General features: G+C 45.7%; 1 protein-coding gene across 1 annotated transcript in view; it reads left to right on the plus strand.

The window, feature by feature from the left end:
• Grik4 (glutamate ionotropic receptor kainate type subunit 4) overlaps window positions 1–13938 on the plus strand; it is a 436311-nt gene that overhangs the window by 214814 nt on the left and 207559 nt on the right. Inside the window, exon 4 of the mRNA XM_087212564.1 lies at window positions 6935–7142. The gene's annotated coding sequence lies outside the window, so the exon portion shown is untranslated. The remainder of the gene's footprint in view (window positions 1–6934; window positions 7143–13938) is intronic.

Consider the following 13938-nt stretch of genomic DNA (forward strand, 5'->3'; position numbering starts at 1 on the left):
TGTTTCTTGTATGCAGCATGTTGTTGGTTATTGCTTCTTGATCCATTCTGCCAGTCTGTTTCTTTTGATTGGTGAATTGAGATGGTTATAGCTGAAACGTATTGACTTATCATTGCCATGACTTTTTCTTTTTGTTGGTTCTCCTCCTTTACATTTAATTTCTTGTCATGCCAGATGGGTTCATTCTGCTTTGCTTCCTGGGGTTGTGATCCTCAATGTCAGTTCCTAGGATATTGTGTAAAATTCTTTGGAGTGCTGGTTTGGTATTCACAAAGTTCCTAAGGTGCTCTTTGTCATGAAAGTATCTTATTTCTCCATCCATTTTGAAAGATAGTTTTGCAGGGTACATCAATGTGGGTTGGAGGCTGTTTTCTTTTAGGGCTTGGAATATGTCACTCCAAGCTCTTCTTGCCTTGATAGTTTGTGTTGAGAAGTCTGCTGTGATTCTGATGGGCTTTCCTTTGTATGTGATTTGTTTCTGTTCTTTGACTGCTTGGAGAACTTTGTTCTTCTGTTGTGTTTCTGGAATCTTAACAATTATATGCCTATGTATAGATTTTTTTTGATCAAGGCTATTTGGGGTCCTATATGCCTCACTTATCTGTATGTCAAGCTCTTTTCCCCTGCTTGGGAAGTTTTCTGACATTATTTCTGTGAAGAGGTTTCTAATGTCATCTCCACTCTCTCCTGTTTCTTCACTGAGCCCAATCAGTCTTATATTATTCTTCTTTGCATCATCTAGCATTGATTTCTCATGTTCCCTTATAATTTGGAAGCAATTTTTCTTTTCCTGGTCACTAATTGCAATCTTATCTTCTATATCTGAAATTCTGTCCTCACACTGGCTCATTCTGCTGTGTAGCCTTTCAATGGAGTTTTTCATGTCCTGGAAATCTATTTGCATCTGTTTTATGGATTCCATTTGTTTCTTATGTTGGGATTGCATCATGTTCCTCAGCTTCTCTCTAGATTTATTAATCATGTGTTGCACTAAGGGCACAATTTCTCCTGTTATCTGAGAAATTATTTCTGATTTCATTTTTTCCAGATCCCCTTTTGTTGCCAGTTCAGTGGGTCCAGGTGGTTGAGTATCAGAGTGTTCCATCTCATTTCCCTTTGGGGTTGCTGTAGGTGATCTGGAAGTCTGGTTTTGAGACTTATTTATGTGTTTTCTCATTTCGACTGGGGCAGGGGGCTGTTAGCACCTGTACGGATTACCTCCTCCGAGGTGGGTGAGGTGGGACAGGGGCTGGAAGCAGCAGTAAGGATGGTGACCCACAAGCCCTTTCCTGTGGGCTGGGAGCAGCCGGAGGGATGGTGGCCGGGAAACCCCTTCCTCTGGGCCATGAGCAGTGGGACAGAAGGTGGCCCAAAAGCCCTTTCCTCTGGACTGGGAGCAGTGGGAGGGATCGTGACCGGGAAGCTCCTTCCTCTGGACCAAGAGCAGTGGGACGAAGGCTCAGAAGCCCCTACCTCTGGGCCGGGAACAGTGGGACTCAGTACCTTGTTCTGGTGGTCTGGTGTCCTCTGCACCTTGGTAATGTGGAATCAGGTGGCTCCCTGTCTGCAGTGGGGTGATTCGGTGTCTTCCATGTGACTTAGGACCTCGGTAGGGCGTGCACAGGCCTGCCTGTCTGCAGTGGGCTGATTCAGCGTGTGTTCTGCATGACTGGGGACCTCGGTAGGGTGTGGGCAGACCTGCCTGTCTGCAGTGGGTTGATTCAGCATCTTCCTCGTGACTCAGGAGCTCGGTAGGGCATGCACAGACCTGCCTGTCTGCAGTGGGCTGATTCGGTGTCTTCCGAGTTTTTGTTTATTTGGTTTGTTTTGGTTTCATTATTTGTGTGTGTGTGTGTGTGTGTGTGTGTGTGTGTACCAGGGATTGAACTCAGGTCCTTGTGCTTGTGAGGCAGGCAGCGGAACCACTGAGCTAAATTCCCAGCCGTGGTTTTGTTTGATTTGTTTAGGTTTGGTTCTATGTGAACCCAGGGCTGAGACTGCATTGAGATGCTTGATCCTATCTCACATTTCTGGAGTCTTTCTTGTTAGGCCAGGGACCATCTGAAGGAGTTGGGTTGTAGGTTGTTTGTAGGGTACATACCCAGGCACCTTTCCTGGGACAGGTAGGTTACTGATAAATGCTCCAGAACCACATCACTGCATTCTTTTCCTCCCTCATGTAATAAATCGAGCATTTATCAGGTGCCAGGTGTGGTTCTGAGCATGCATGAGCTCATTTTCCATCCATAGCCTCCTCATTATACAATTGAGGAATTGGAGGCATAGAGAAGTTCAGAAACTGGCCTCAATTTTCATTCCTCTTATCTCCTTTTAGCTGAAAGGGGCTACTGTTCCTGTGAGTGCTAGGTCAAATATAAAATCCCTCTGGTTTTCATAGACATTAGTGTGTATGCAGGAGTGCATGCATACACACACCAAGAAGTAGCTGTTAGTTTTCTGACACTGACAGAATATCTGAAACAATCAACTTTAAAAGAGGAAAGTGTAGTTTTGTCTCATGGTTTTGGAGGTTTTAGTTCATGGTTACTTGGCCCTGTTGCTTTGGGCCTGTGGCAGCGGAATACATCATAGCAGGGACATGAAAGGGAAGACACCTGTTCACTTCATGGCAACTGGGAAATAAAAAGGGTTCAGGATCCCAATATCCACTTCAAGGGTGTGACCTCAGGGACCTAAATTCCTCCAGTAAGGCTCCATCTCTTGAAGGTTCCAACACCTCCCAGTAGTATCACAGGCTGGTGACCAGGCCTTCAACACATGGGCCTTTGGAGGGCACTTTCATACCATAGCATCTTACCATTCATTCAGACAATCAAAGCTCACTGGGCCTAGTGAGCCTTGTGACAGATACCAGGGTGTAGGGAGGAGTACAATGCTATCCCTGTCCTGGGAGGGTTCTTGAGCTAAAAGGAGAACACTCCTGTAAATACCCAGTGCTTTAGAGGAGGTGCATTGATAGTTATGTGTAATCTACCATGGTGACATTTGTGAGGACCTAGATTCAAATCCTAGCTCTATCCATTACTGGCTGGGGACTTGTTGCAAACATCATGTTGCAAACATCGTGTGGTCACCAGCTCTGTGACCTTGAAGAAGTCAGCTAATCTTGGCCCTCACTTGTCCTATTTTTAAAATGGGAGTGATAGTATTGCCTTGACTACCTTTAAAGATGGTAGTAAGAGAGAAAATGATTTGCTGTGAGTGGGAGAACTTTAAAATGTGAACTTTGGCCCGTATTTTAGTAATTACCACAGTGAGGCCAAGGAGTTTTATGGAGAGAAACCTGCATTTCTGTATTAAGGGCACAAAGGACAGAATTGTTCATTTTAGGTGCTCAGCTGAAAGACCCTAGAGGCAGCAACAGAGTCAAGCACAATTCTCCTGACACCCTACTCTGTCCCATGAAATGATTGTAAAGTACTTTGCAGTGTCATAATCTTTTATAAATACTTCCTAATAACAACAGCCTATGAAGTTTCTGGGAGAGCAGGCCTGGTAGGAACATTAATGCTTCTTTGGTTGTCTCTTAAAGCCCAGCTCCATCAGACTTGCCAATATCAGCTGCTGAGACTTGAGAATGGCCAGGAAGTTTTTTGGGTTTAGGCTTCCTCCTTTCCTGTGGGCCAGGACCTGATGTACCCCTGCCCTGTGTCAGTCAGTTGAGTTTGTCATTATTTGACATTTTACTTGGGATTTTAATTAGTAGTAAGTAGGAGGAAGAAAGGGCCAAAGGGCTAGTTTTCTAGCTGGTGGAGGAAGAGTGGGGCTGCAGACAACAGGACAGCAGGAACCATGTTAGCCACCATTTAGGTGATGCAGGCCTTGGGCAAAGCAGGCAGCAGTGGTGTCCCAGCAGCTGAAAACTCACCAGAGAATGGAATGTTCTTTTTTCTGGGAAGAGGAAATGAGGAAGCAGGAGGAGAGAAGGATGGAAGGAGTAGGGCAGTGCAGGGTGGAAGGGGATGGCATTTGTATGAAAGACTCATGGGGAGATTTATGTGGATGTTAGTGCTGGAAAAAGCTATGGTTCTAAGTGGAATATTAATGGCATCCATTTTCTTGCCATCTCCTGCAGGAACACTTTGGAAGTGCAGGGGGAAAAATCGCTTTGCAGTAATAACTGTTATTTATATAAGAGAACAGCATTGGATATATCAAAATGTAAGGTTTCAAGGTAATAACTGGACCCTCAGAATCATCATTATCTATTTAAAAGGCAATTTCTGGACTTGGAAATTGATAGAAAAAAATGGCCCAATCCTACCACAGTAGTAAATAAATTTGTGTTTCATTTTTATGATTTGATTTCATTCTGAATCTGATGAGATTGGATGACAGGAGGGAATTGAGAAGAAGTGTAACTGGGAGGGACTTTCCAGAACATCCTTGTTGATGTCCATATAGGACTGTTGGGTGGAGACCGCTTGGTTCCATCCTCATCACAGCTGGAGAGAAAACAATAAAGACAGAAGAGGCGACTCCTGCCAGAGCTCACTGGGCATTTTCTAAAAGACTTATTCCCAGCCCTAGTAATTCTGCCTCTCTCCCACCTGCCAAGTTAAACACCATGAATGAACTTCTTCTGGTTTTTTTTAAATTCATATTGCACCTATAATATTGCTTCTTTCAAAAAGAAAGGGTGCATTCTATTCACATTGTATTGCAATTTACCCTGTTCATTGCACTGTGAACAGTGTCCGTCTATACCAGTTCATTTAAATCTATACTTTGTGCTGTAGTCTGGATCTTAAGTGTCCCCAAAACCATGTTAAAGGCTTGGTCCCCAGTGTGTTCCTATTGGGAGATCGTGCAGTCTTGAGGAGGTGGGACCTCACAAGAGATCTTCAGGCCATTGTGGGGTGGGCCTGGAAGGGGACAGTGGTACCTCAGCCTTTTCCTCTCTCTTTCTCTCTTACCATAAGCTGAGTAGTTTTGCTTCCCTATCTCCGCCTACCATGATGTACTGCCTTACCACAGGCCTAAAAACAACCAAAATCTCTTACACTATGAGCCAAAATACACCTTCTCTCTCTATAAGTTGATTAGTCCATGTATTTGTTACAGTGATCCAAAGCTGACTAATATACCCACATCCTTTTCAAGGCTGGGTGTGCTTTCTTTATGTGACTGTACCACCATTTTAGTAACTCTTCCCCTCTAGGTGGACACGTGAGTTGTTTCCATCCCTGTGGCTGAGGCTTTGTATATCTGGAAGAGCATTTCTACAGAATAATTCCTAGAAATGAAATAATTGGGTGAAAGTGTACAGACATTGCAGATTAGAATCAATTATGTTTTTGACCTTGAAAAATGAAGTCTGACAACCTCTGTCCTCTGGGTCAAGTAGATTCTTGTGACATCAGATCTCTGAGCAAAACTGTGGAAGATCTTCTAGGAATTAGTGACGTTCCTTATTTAGGGGCCAGGATAAAGGGAGAGAAAGAGATGGAGCTGGTGCTGGAATGTGGGATGTTTAGCCTCCTCCCCACTGATGGTCAGTGGTGTGGCCTGAGAGGTGTTCAAGAGGATATGATGAGTTCTTGTTCCCTTATCTGCTACCAAATGCTGATGATGGGAGCGCTTTGGGACATGACATCCAAACCAGCATTGGGCTTTCAGCTTTGCTGCTAGTGAACTCAGGGCTTGGGTAGGGTTTTTGTTTGTTTGCTTTTGAGACGAGGTCTTGCTATGTAGTTCAGGCTGGCTTTGAGCTCACTATTGTAGCCCAGGCTGGCCTCAAACTCATAGCGATCCTCCTGCCTCACCCTTCCAAGTACTGAGATTACAGGCATGCATCACCATGCCTGACATTTGAGTATGTTTTTTAACTCTTTCCTGGGTCAAATAGGGACCATGAAACATACTTCACTAAGTCATTGTGAAGATTTTTTTTATGTCATACTGGGGATTGAACCCAGGACCTTTTCACTAACCTACATCCCATCCCCGGCCCTTTTAAAATTTTGTATTTTGAGATAAATTCTCACTGAGTTCCCCAAGCTGGGGTCAAATTTGTGATGCTCCTGCCTCAGACTCCCAGAGTGGTAGGATTACAGGCAAGTGCCATCATGCTCAGCTTGAGAATTAAATGTTGTAATTCTTGTAGAATTGCCTTGTAAAGTATAAAGTGCTGCTTAAATGTCAGTACCTTTGTTAATGATGATGATGATAATGGGGTCTGGGATTTAGCTCAGTGGAACTGCGCCTGCCTCACAAGCACAAGGTCCTGAGTTCAATCCCTGGTACCAACAAAACAAAACAACAGCAACAACAAAAAATAATGATGGTAATGTTTCTTTAGAGCTGACAAAAGTGTCCCTGCCCTCCCTTACCTCCACCACAGTGCTCAGAGATCTAGGATCTAAAGGACAGATGTATTGTTTTCCTTTGTTGCCTTTTAACCTTGGGAAATATGTTAAGTTTCTGTAAGCCAGAGTTTCCCTTTCCGAAAACTTAAAAGCACAGTTGTGTAGAAGCCTCAGCCCTGGGATCTTCAGCATCTTTAGCCAGAGAATATCTACTTGATTTGGTAAATCTGGGCAGGGGTGTGCTGCTGATCTAATAGAAGAACATGGGACAGGGAGTTAGGTAGGTAACTGGGATAAGTAGGTAGACAGGTATAGATAGATAGGTGTGTAGCACAGTAGGTAGGTAGATCAGAAAGGTAGATAGGTAGAGAGGATTCATAGGAAGCACAGGTAGATAGGTAAGTGGGAAAGGTAGATAGTAAGTAGCAGAATAGATAGGTGGGTAGATAGGTAGATAGGTAAACAGATCTGTGAGTAGCTAGGAAAGATGGACAAGGTAGGTAGGAAGGATAGGTAATAGGTCATAGGAGCAGGATGAAAAGAACAACTGTTCCTCCAAACCCCTGTTCTGTCTTAGCCAGGACAGAAAGGCCTTGACCCTGTAGAGTCCAAGGACACAGAACATGGAGTGCTGGTATAGGACAAGGCCCTGAGAGCCAAGGGACTGTGCTACAGAGCAGATGGGAAGGGCTTATGCCTGCCCAATTGGCTCCATGCCACCCCAGACTAATCAAGAAATGTCCATGAGTCAAGTACATGGGCCATCAAGGTCTCTCCAGCATCATCAGGAACACTGGATCCCTCAGCAGAGAGGTGGGCAGAGCACAGGTTTCCCACCTGCTTTTAGCACATCAGTCTTAGAATTTCAAACACAGACTACTCTTGAATTCATAGTTACTCCATGGAGTCAAGGGTGGAGGATGGCGATAGTTCAACAGAGTGGTTCATGTTACAGAGTTGGAATCCTGGCTTGACTACTGGTAAGCTGTGTGACATTGTACAAATTACTTAACCACACTGAACTATTTTTTCTCCATATCTGTAACAAGAATAATGATGCCTTTTTTGTAGTCTTGCTGTGAGAATTGAGATAAATGTCTAAAACATAGGAAGACTCAGTGAAGTATAGTAGCCCCAAAGTAACAGCTGTATGTTGTTGCTAAACTCTAACAAGCAATTAAGGCCCACCAACTCAGGCCTTTCTCAGAATCAGCAGACATGACTTCCTTGATGTGCTAATAACCCCAAATGAGTGCCATGATCATCAGTTAAGGAAACAGGCAATTAGGGACAAGTAGAAGACTCTTCCTCAGCACATTCCATTAGTCTGCTGGTTGTTAGTTCACATTACTGGGAAGCTGCTTAACAGCATGTCCCAAGCCACTGGGCCACTTCAGTTCTGGGCCAGACCTGCGTGTGTCCAGCCTGTCCTTACCTGCTGTGGTCTCCTCCACTCGTAGGGCTTGTGACAAACCAGTGTTAAGGATGGTGAGGATGTCCGGAAGGAAGCCAGGCTGTGATGAAGAAAGTACAAAACCCCATAAATGGGTTACCTTACATGTGAAGTTGGGAGTGTTAAGTTGGTTTGAGCTGATGAAAAACTTAGACAAATAGCTGAGGTTTTAGAAATTGCTTTAGAAGGCTTCAGGACAATACTGGAGGTGAAATGGGGAGCAGAGGTGTGTGGGCTGCCAGAATTCCTGCTTCCAGTCAGCTATCCCTTTTGTGGTAGTTTTGCTTAATGATTTATTTTGAGCACTGCCCAGTATTACCATTAGTATTTTTAGTATTGTGATTCATTATCATGAACATTATTGTCTGATAATTGAAATGGAATCAGGTGATTTTTAAATTTCTTTTTTGCAGTAAAGGGGATTAAAGCCAGGACTTTTGCACTGAGCTACATCCTCAGTCCCTTTTTATTCTTTTGTTTTTAAATTTTGAGACAAGGTCTCACTAAGTTGTGAAGTTCTACAGATTGGGCTTGAACATTTTTTTTTCTTCCTGCCTCAGCCTTCCAGAGTGCTGGGATTATAGGCATGTACCACCATGCCTGGCAATTATTGTATCAGAATTTCCTCAAGGTGCTTGGAAGTGGGCACAGGGCCTCACATAATATCTTAGGGTGTTTTGTCTCTCCCTTTCTCCCCTGCCCCGTCATGTACACACACATACACACACGCGCACACACACACACACACACACACACTCACGAAATCATCAAGCCTCACTCTCCAAGTGTCCTTTCCAAACAAGACCCAGGGTGAGGGCCAAGCAGGTAGGAATCCTTATCAGTATGAACAAACTTGACCATCTGTAACCTAAGCCCATGATCCAGTAACTAAGTGGTTTAATTATGCTTATCACTGCTATGCTGAGCCTGGCACCTCTGTGGATTAATGTAGCTAATTCAATATCCCCTCTAAGGAGCACTATCAGGGAATGTGATTCTGCTCTGAGGAGCAGCCTTCAAGTGCTCCACTCAGCACCAAGGCCCTGACTTGGGTGTGTTGCTTCCCAAGGAGGCTTCTGGAAAGCCAGCAGCCACCAGGTTAATCCCTCCTCTCCCATCTCCTCCTCCAGCATTTGGCTGGTGTTGTCTGGAAACCTTCCCACGTTTTCCCTTCCTCCTCACATCTCTTTCCCCTGTGCTGAGCACTTTTAATTTGCTTGGGATAAATGATTCTGTCTTCTTTCACCTCATATTCTCCTTGCTTTTATTTATCATCTTTAAACCTCTCCCTGATATGCCAGGCTGTGGGAAGAAGGGAGTGTTGGCTACTATCACAGGCTGCTGTGTGGTAGGCAGAGGGGTGAAGCTCCTTTGGTTCTGGAATCCACAGTTTCTGTGTCTTACACCTGCACTGGAGACCTCATGGCTATGTCCACAAGTCTAGACAGCACCAGATGAATAGTTGTAGAAGACAGGGAAGCATGATTGGATGAATCTTGCTGTCCTTATGTTTTCCTGGCTCTGGTGTTTGCACCTGGCTTTTCACCTGATGGTGAATTCCCACCCTTATACCTCACTCCAGCTCAGCATTCACAATAGGACTCAAGCCCATGTCCTCCCTGCAGCCCTCCCTGGTCATCATCATTAGCTCCTCATATGGAAAAGAGGTTTCCTTTGAAACTATCAGACAGGGAATTGTGCAGTGCCCTTCGGGAGCTGAGAAAAGCTAAGCAAACTGCTGCCTTTTATCTGCCTAAGATGGTTATAGAAACCTGCCTTTGTTTTCTGAAAGTGCTTACAAAGCTTCCTTATGTTTGTCAGAAAAACTTGGTGTCCTTTAACCAAATTCAGAGCAGTCTGTATCATTGTTGTGTATGCTGAGAATGGGATGGGGAGTTAGGACTAGAAGAGCTTGACTATCCAAACAACCTTGCATATGGTACCAACCAGCCACCACCTGGATCAAAAACTTAGTGGGTTCTTACTTTTAATTTATTTGCTTCAGCTGTGGGGCTATTTTTAAGCTACTGTTTTAGCTTTCTAAGATAGTATAGAATAGTAATGGCGAATTTTTGGCTTTCAATGATACCGTCAGCCCACTGTGGCACTTGTGTCATAGGTTCACAGCCACTGCTGTAGAAAAGAGTTTTTTAAGATATTGCCAGTATCTTCTCATGATGTGTGAGGTTTAGAAACTGGCTGGGATGGGTATGTCTAAGCAGGAATGAGAGAGCTTCAGTGGGTTTGGAATTTTGTAGGTAGAGTCAGTTCTTTGGTTGACTCTGTAGTACTTTTTGCTCCAGGAAAGTTCTGCCAATACTCAATTCCCACAACATTGTCATAGTGTTCTGCTGCTCTGAGATGGCTGGGACAAGACACAGAACATTCCAGACCTCCAGAGTGGCTGGCTTCAGGGCACTGGGGCATAAAACAGGGAGAGATTGGGCAATGGGGCCAGGTCACCTCTCTTTGCCCAGCTTACACATGAGGCTGCGAAACTATGGAGAAGCAAACAGTCCTGCCTCTGTTTCCCTACTGCCCACTGTTGTGGAAACCATGTGGCTGCTGGAATCAGTGCAATCTTCAGGGCTCTTCTGCAAAAGAGGGGACAAGACAGAGCAGAAGGGCTCAGTAGGAATTGCACCAAGACCTCAAAGGCCCGAGGTGGTCCCACTGGGTGGAGCTTTGGAGCACAGCCAGGGAGGAGCACTGCCCTAGGAGGAAGGACAGACTGCAGGACAGTGGCAGTAAGGCCCTGTGGCACTCTCCCCCAGGCAACTGCAGACAGGAGGCCTTGCAGTGTGGCCTTCAGCACCTCAGTCTGGTTGGCACTCTGCACATGGGCTGATGGACTCTTGGAGAGGGGAAAGTTTTAGAATCATTTAAAAATTTGCCTTTATTCTATTAATTTTTCACTGTCAGATTAGAAAGAGAAATCAATCAGGTGGTGGGCCCTGAGTTTAGGGTTGGGCTACTGTGTATGGCAGGGCCATTTGTCAATGTGCCTTCTTACTGGGCCAGGGGAGAGAAGGGAAGCTGGGAGCCTTGGGTAGGGAATCCTGCAGTGTGGACACTTGAAGAACCTCTGTGGTCCTCGTGCAGCCACCTTGTATTACAGATAGGGAAACCTAGGCAGAAAGTAACAATGACTTACTGCAGTCAACAGGCTACTGTATGACAGAGTTGAGACCAGGACCCAGGGTTCTTGACTCCCAGGCTAATAACTCTGTGGAAAGAGAGAGTACACTACATGTGAGTCATAATGAAGCTCTTGCTTCTCACATAGTGGTTCACGCACAGTAGCTGTGAAAAACAGTCACTGAACTTTTCAAAGAAGTTGTTGAGACGTGTGGTCTCCATACATCCTGTGCCTGCTCTTCTGGTGAATACGGATTTTAGAAACCTCTCTTTTTTCATCCTTGCATTGCCTCACCTAGAATGAAAGTTCCTCAAAGTGAGATACTCTATGTCCCATTTTATTAAAATATGATAATAATCTATGTATTCCACAGTGGACACTGCACTGAGTACTTTACATGAAGTGCTGAGTACTTGTCATCTTCACCAAGCCAGGAAGTAGGCATTGTTATCCTGGTGATGGATGAGGGAACAGAAGCTCAGAGAAATTTCAGTCATTTGCCCAAATCATACAGCTGGTTAGTGTTTGCGTTAGCATTTGAGCCCAGGCCTATAGATTTCAAAGAAATACTCATGCCGCCAAGCTTAATTGAAGAGGCTTCCTTTTAACGTGCACTTGCGTCAAACTTCACCTGTGTGAAGAAGATGTGGGGTGAGGAGACTCCAGCGTGGGAATCTCAGTGGAGAGGGAGCTGTTACTTTCACCTTGGCAGGGCCCCCAGGCTCACTCACCACCCAGGCCTGCTATGTGGAGTGCAATTAAGCAGCTCTCTGCAGTAGACTCAGAACCCATGCCTGGCAGGAGCCACAGAGCCCTGCCAGTGGCTGCCAGTGGGAAGCACGTAGCAAGGAAGCTGCTGAGCTGAGGGCAGAGGACGAGGCAGGAGGTGCTACAGTGCTGCTGCAATTTAAAAAAAGGACAAAGGAAAAAACTACAGAGGTTCTCGGCGACTTGAAATCCCAATTTGCATCTCATCTGGGAGTCATTTACATAGAAAGTCCTATCAGTACTTTATGAAATATATAAAATGAATGGGCCAGTGGGGCAGCCAAGCAGACTCTCAAAAATCTGTGCTGTCAGGGGGAAGTTACTGCTTGGTTGGGGGTTTCCTCAGAGTCCCCAGGAGCTCCTCTCTGCAAGATTTTGGGTGGCAGAGCAGGGTAGGGAAAGGCGGGTTTCAGGATTCAGACTCCAGAGAAAGTTGACAGGTCAAGTTCACAGTCAGGCAGCTTCCTGGATAAAACTAAAGCAGCCTTGGGTTCCACCAGGATACAGTCCTGTCGGTTGCTCCAGAACTTGCTCCATCTTGAAGACAGTAGTGCCTTCCCTGGAAGGGTCTTCCTCCTCAACCATGCTGGGCTTCCAGGCTGGCTTTTGTGCCTCCCTGAACAACAGCTGTCAATGTTGAGTAAGCAGAACAATCCTGGGAAGCTTGCCCAGTGAGAGTTCCTGGATTCCCCCACAAAGACTCCAGTGGGATATGGAGGGTGGCCCCAACTATTTCTAACAGGCAGGTGAGGGGAGAAAGCCGCTCTGAGGAACCTGCTCCCAGGTTCGGATAGCAGGAGGTGGCAAGATGTCAACTGTTCCCTGAAAGGGGAGGGGTGAGCTGTGTGCTCTCACAAAGCTCTGACCCTCACACCAAGGTCTGCTCATCTTTCTCACAATGAGAAGAGATGACCAATGAGTACCTTTAGACCAGCTGGGATCTGCCCAAGGTCACTTAGCCAGCAAGCGGGAGAGTTTGATTTAAAAAATCTCATTTTTCAGACTCAAATCCTGCTCCTTTGTCATGGGCGGTCCTTGTGAAGGAAGCCACAGCTTTTCTGGTAGAGTTTCCTGGTAATTGGAAGGAGCAGAAGCGATGACCTTTCAAGGGGGTTGCATCGACAGAGCCATGTTATCTAATACAGAAGTCCTGAGAGGCAGGGCCACATCCAGAGTCACAGAGCCCTCCAGGCACCATTTCAGAGTTGTTACAAGAGCCTTGGAGACCCCAGCTTGGTGAGCAGTGAGGAGATCTCCTCCTTTCCTGGGCCCAGCCTTTCTTCTCATGCTCACAGATGGGTTAACAATGTTGGCCTGAGGACCCTGAAAGGTCATCCAGCTTAAGTTTTTTCTTTCCCTTAAAGTGGCCTCACTTTCAATAGTTGATTTCACCTTCTACCCTTCCTGAAACAGTCAGTGAGGACTTGGTCTCCTGCCCCGAATCCAGAGCTCTCTCTATTGACTCTTGTCACTGTTTGCACAGCCAAAGCACAGAGCATAGCAGTGACCCACAGCGGGCTTGTAAGCTTGTTCACTCCATCCATATGGTGAGGTCAGAGGAGGTCCCTTCCAGCCCAAAGTCAAAGCAGTAAAATGCTCTTTAGTTGCTTCCTCCTTGTTGCTGTCCTCCTCTTCCACACTTTCTCCATCTCGCAATCTTCAGAGAAGAGGTCTTGAAAGAGCACAGTGTTCAGCCAGGTGGGGGCTCCTAAGTGAGGCATCACCTGCTTGTCCCATCGTATCCTTGGCAAGGGAGCATGGGAGTACAGGATGAATGGTTTGGAGCACTTAAAAAAGCTCTGGAGTTTTGCCCAGCTTTCCCCAGAGCAGAAAAGAAGTGCTTTGTTTGAGCCTGCTCTGTGTTCTGGCTGTTTAGTAAATCCAATGAATGTGCTGGGGGGTGGGGTGGGGGTGGGAGCCCTGGGCTGCTTCTGGGTTCCAACTGGGGAGGAGAGACAGATGTCAGACTCTGGATCCGCAACTTATAAACACACGACAATGTGGTGTGTGTGTGTGTGTGTGTGTGTGTGTGTGTGTAGAGGGGGAGGGGGAGGAGGGAGGAAAGCTGGGGGAGGAAGAGATGGTACGTTACGGTGGCTTTGCTTAGGAAACAAAAGCCAACAGGTCAGGAGATACTAGAACCAAACTTCTTTGTTATTTACTAGCTATGAGACTTCAGACAAGTGACCTAATTTCATTGGCTCTCTCTCATTTCTTCTGTAAAATTGATATCACACCCATTCTATTTT

This window comes from Heterocephalus glaber, unplaced genomic scaffold (assembly GCF_053883595.1).
Source record: "Heterocephalus glaber isolate CG9 unplaced genomic scaffold, H.glaber_assembly_v1.0 deba00001431, whole genome shotgun sequence".
NCBI lineage: Eukaryota > Metazoa > Chordata > Mammalia > Rodentia > Bathyergidae > Heterocephalus > Heterocephalus glaber.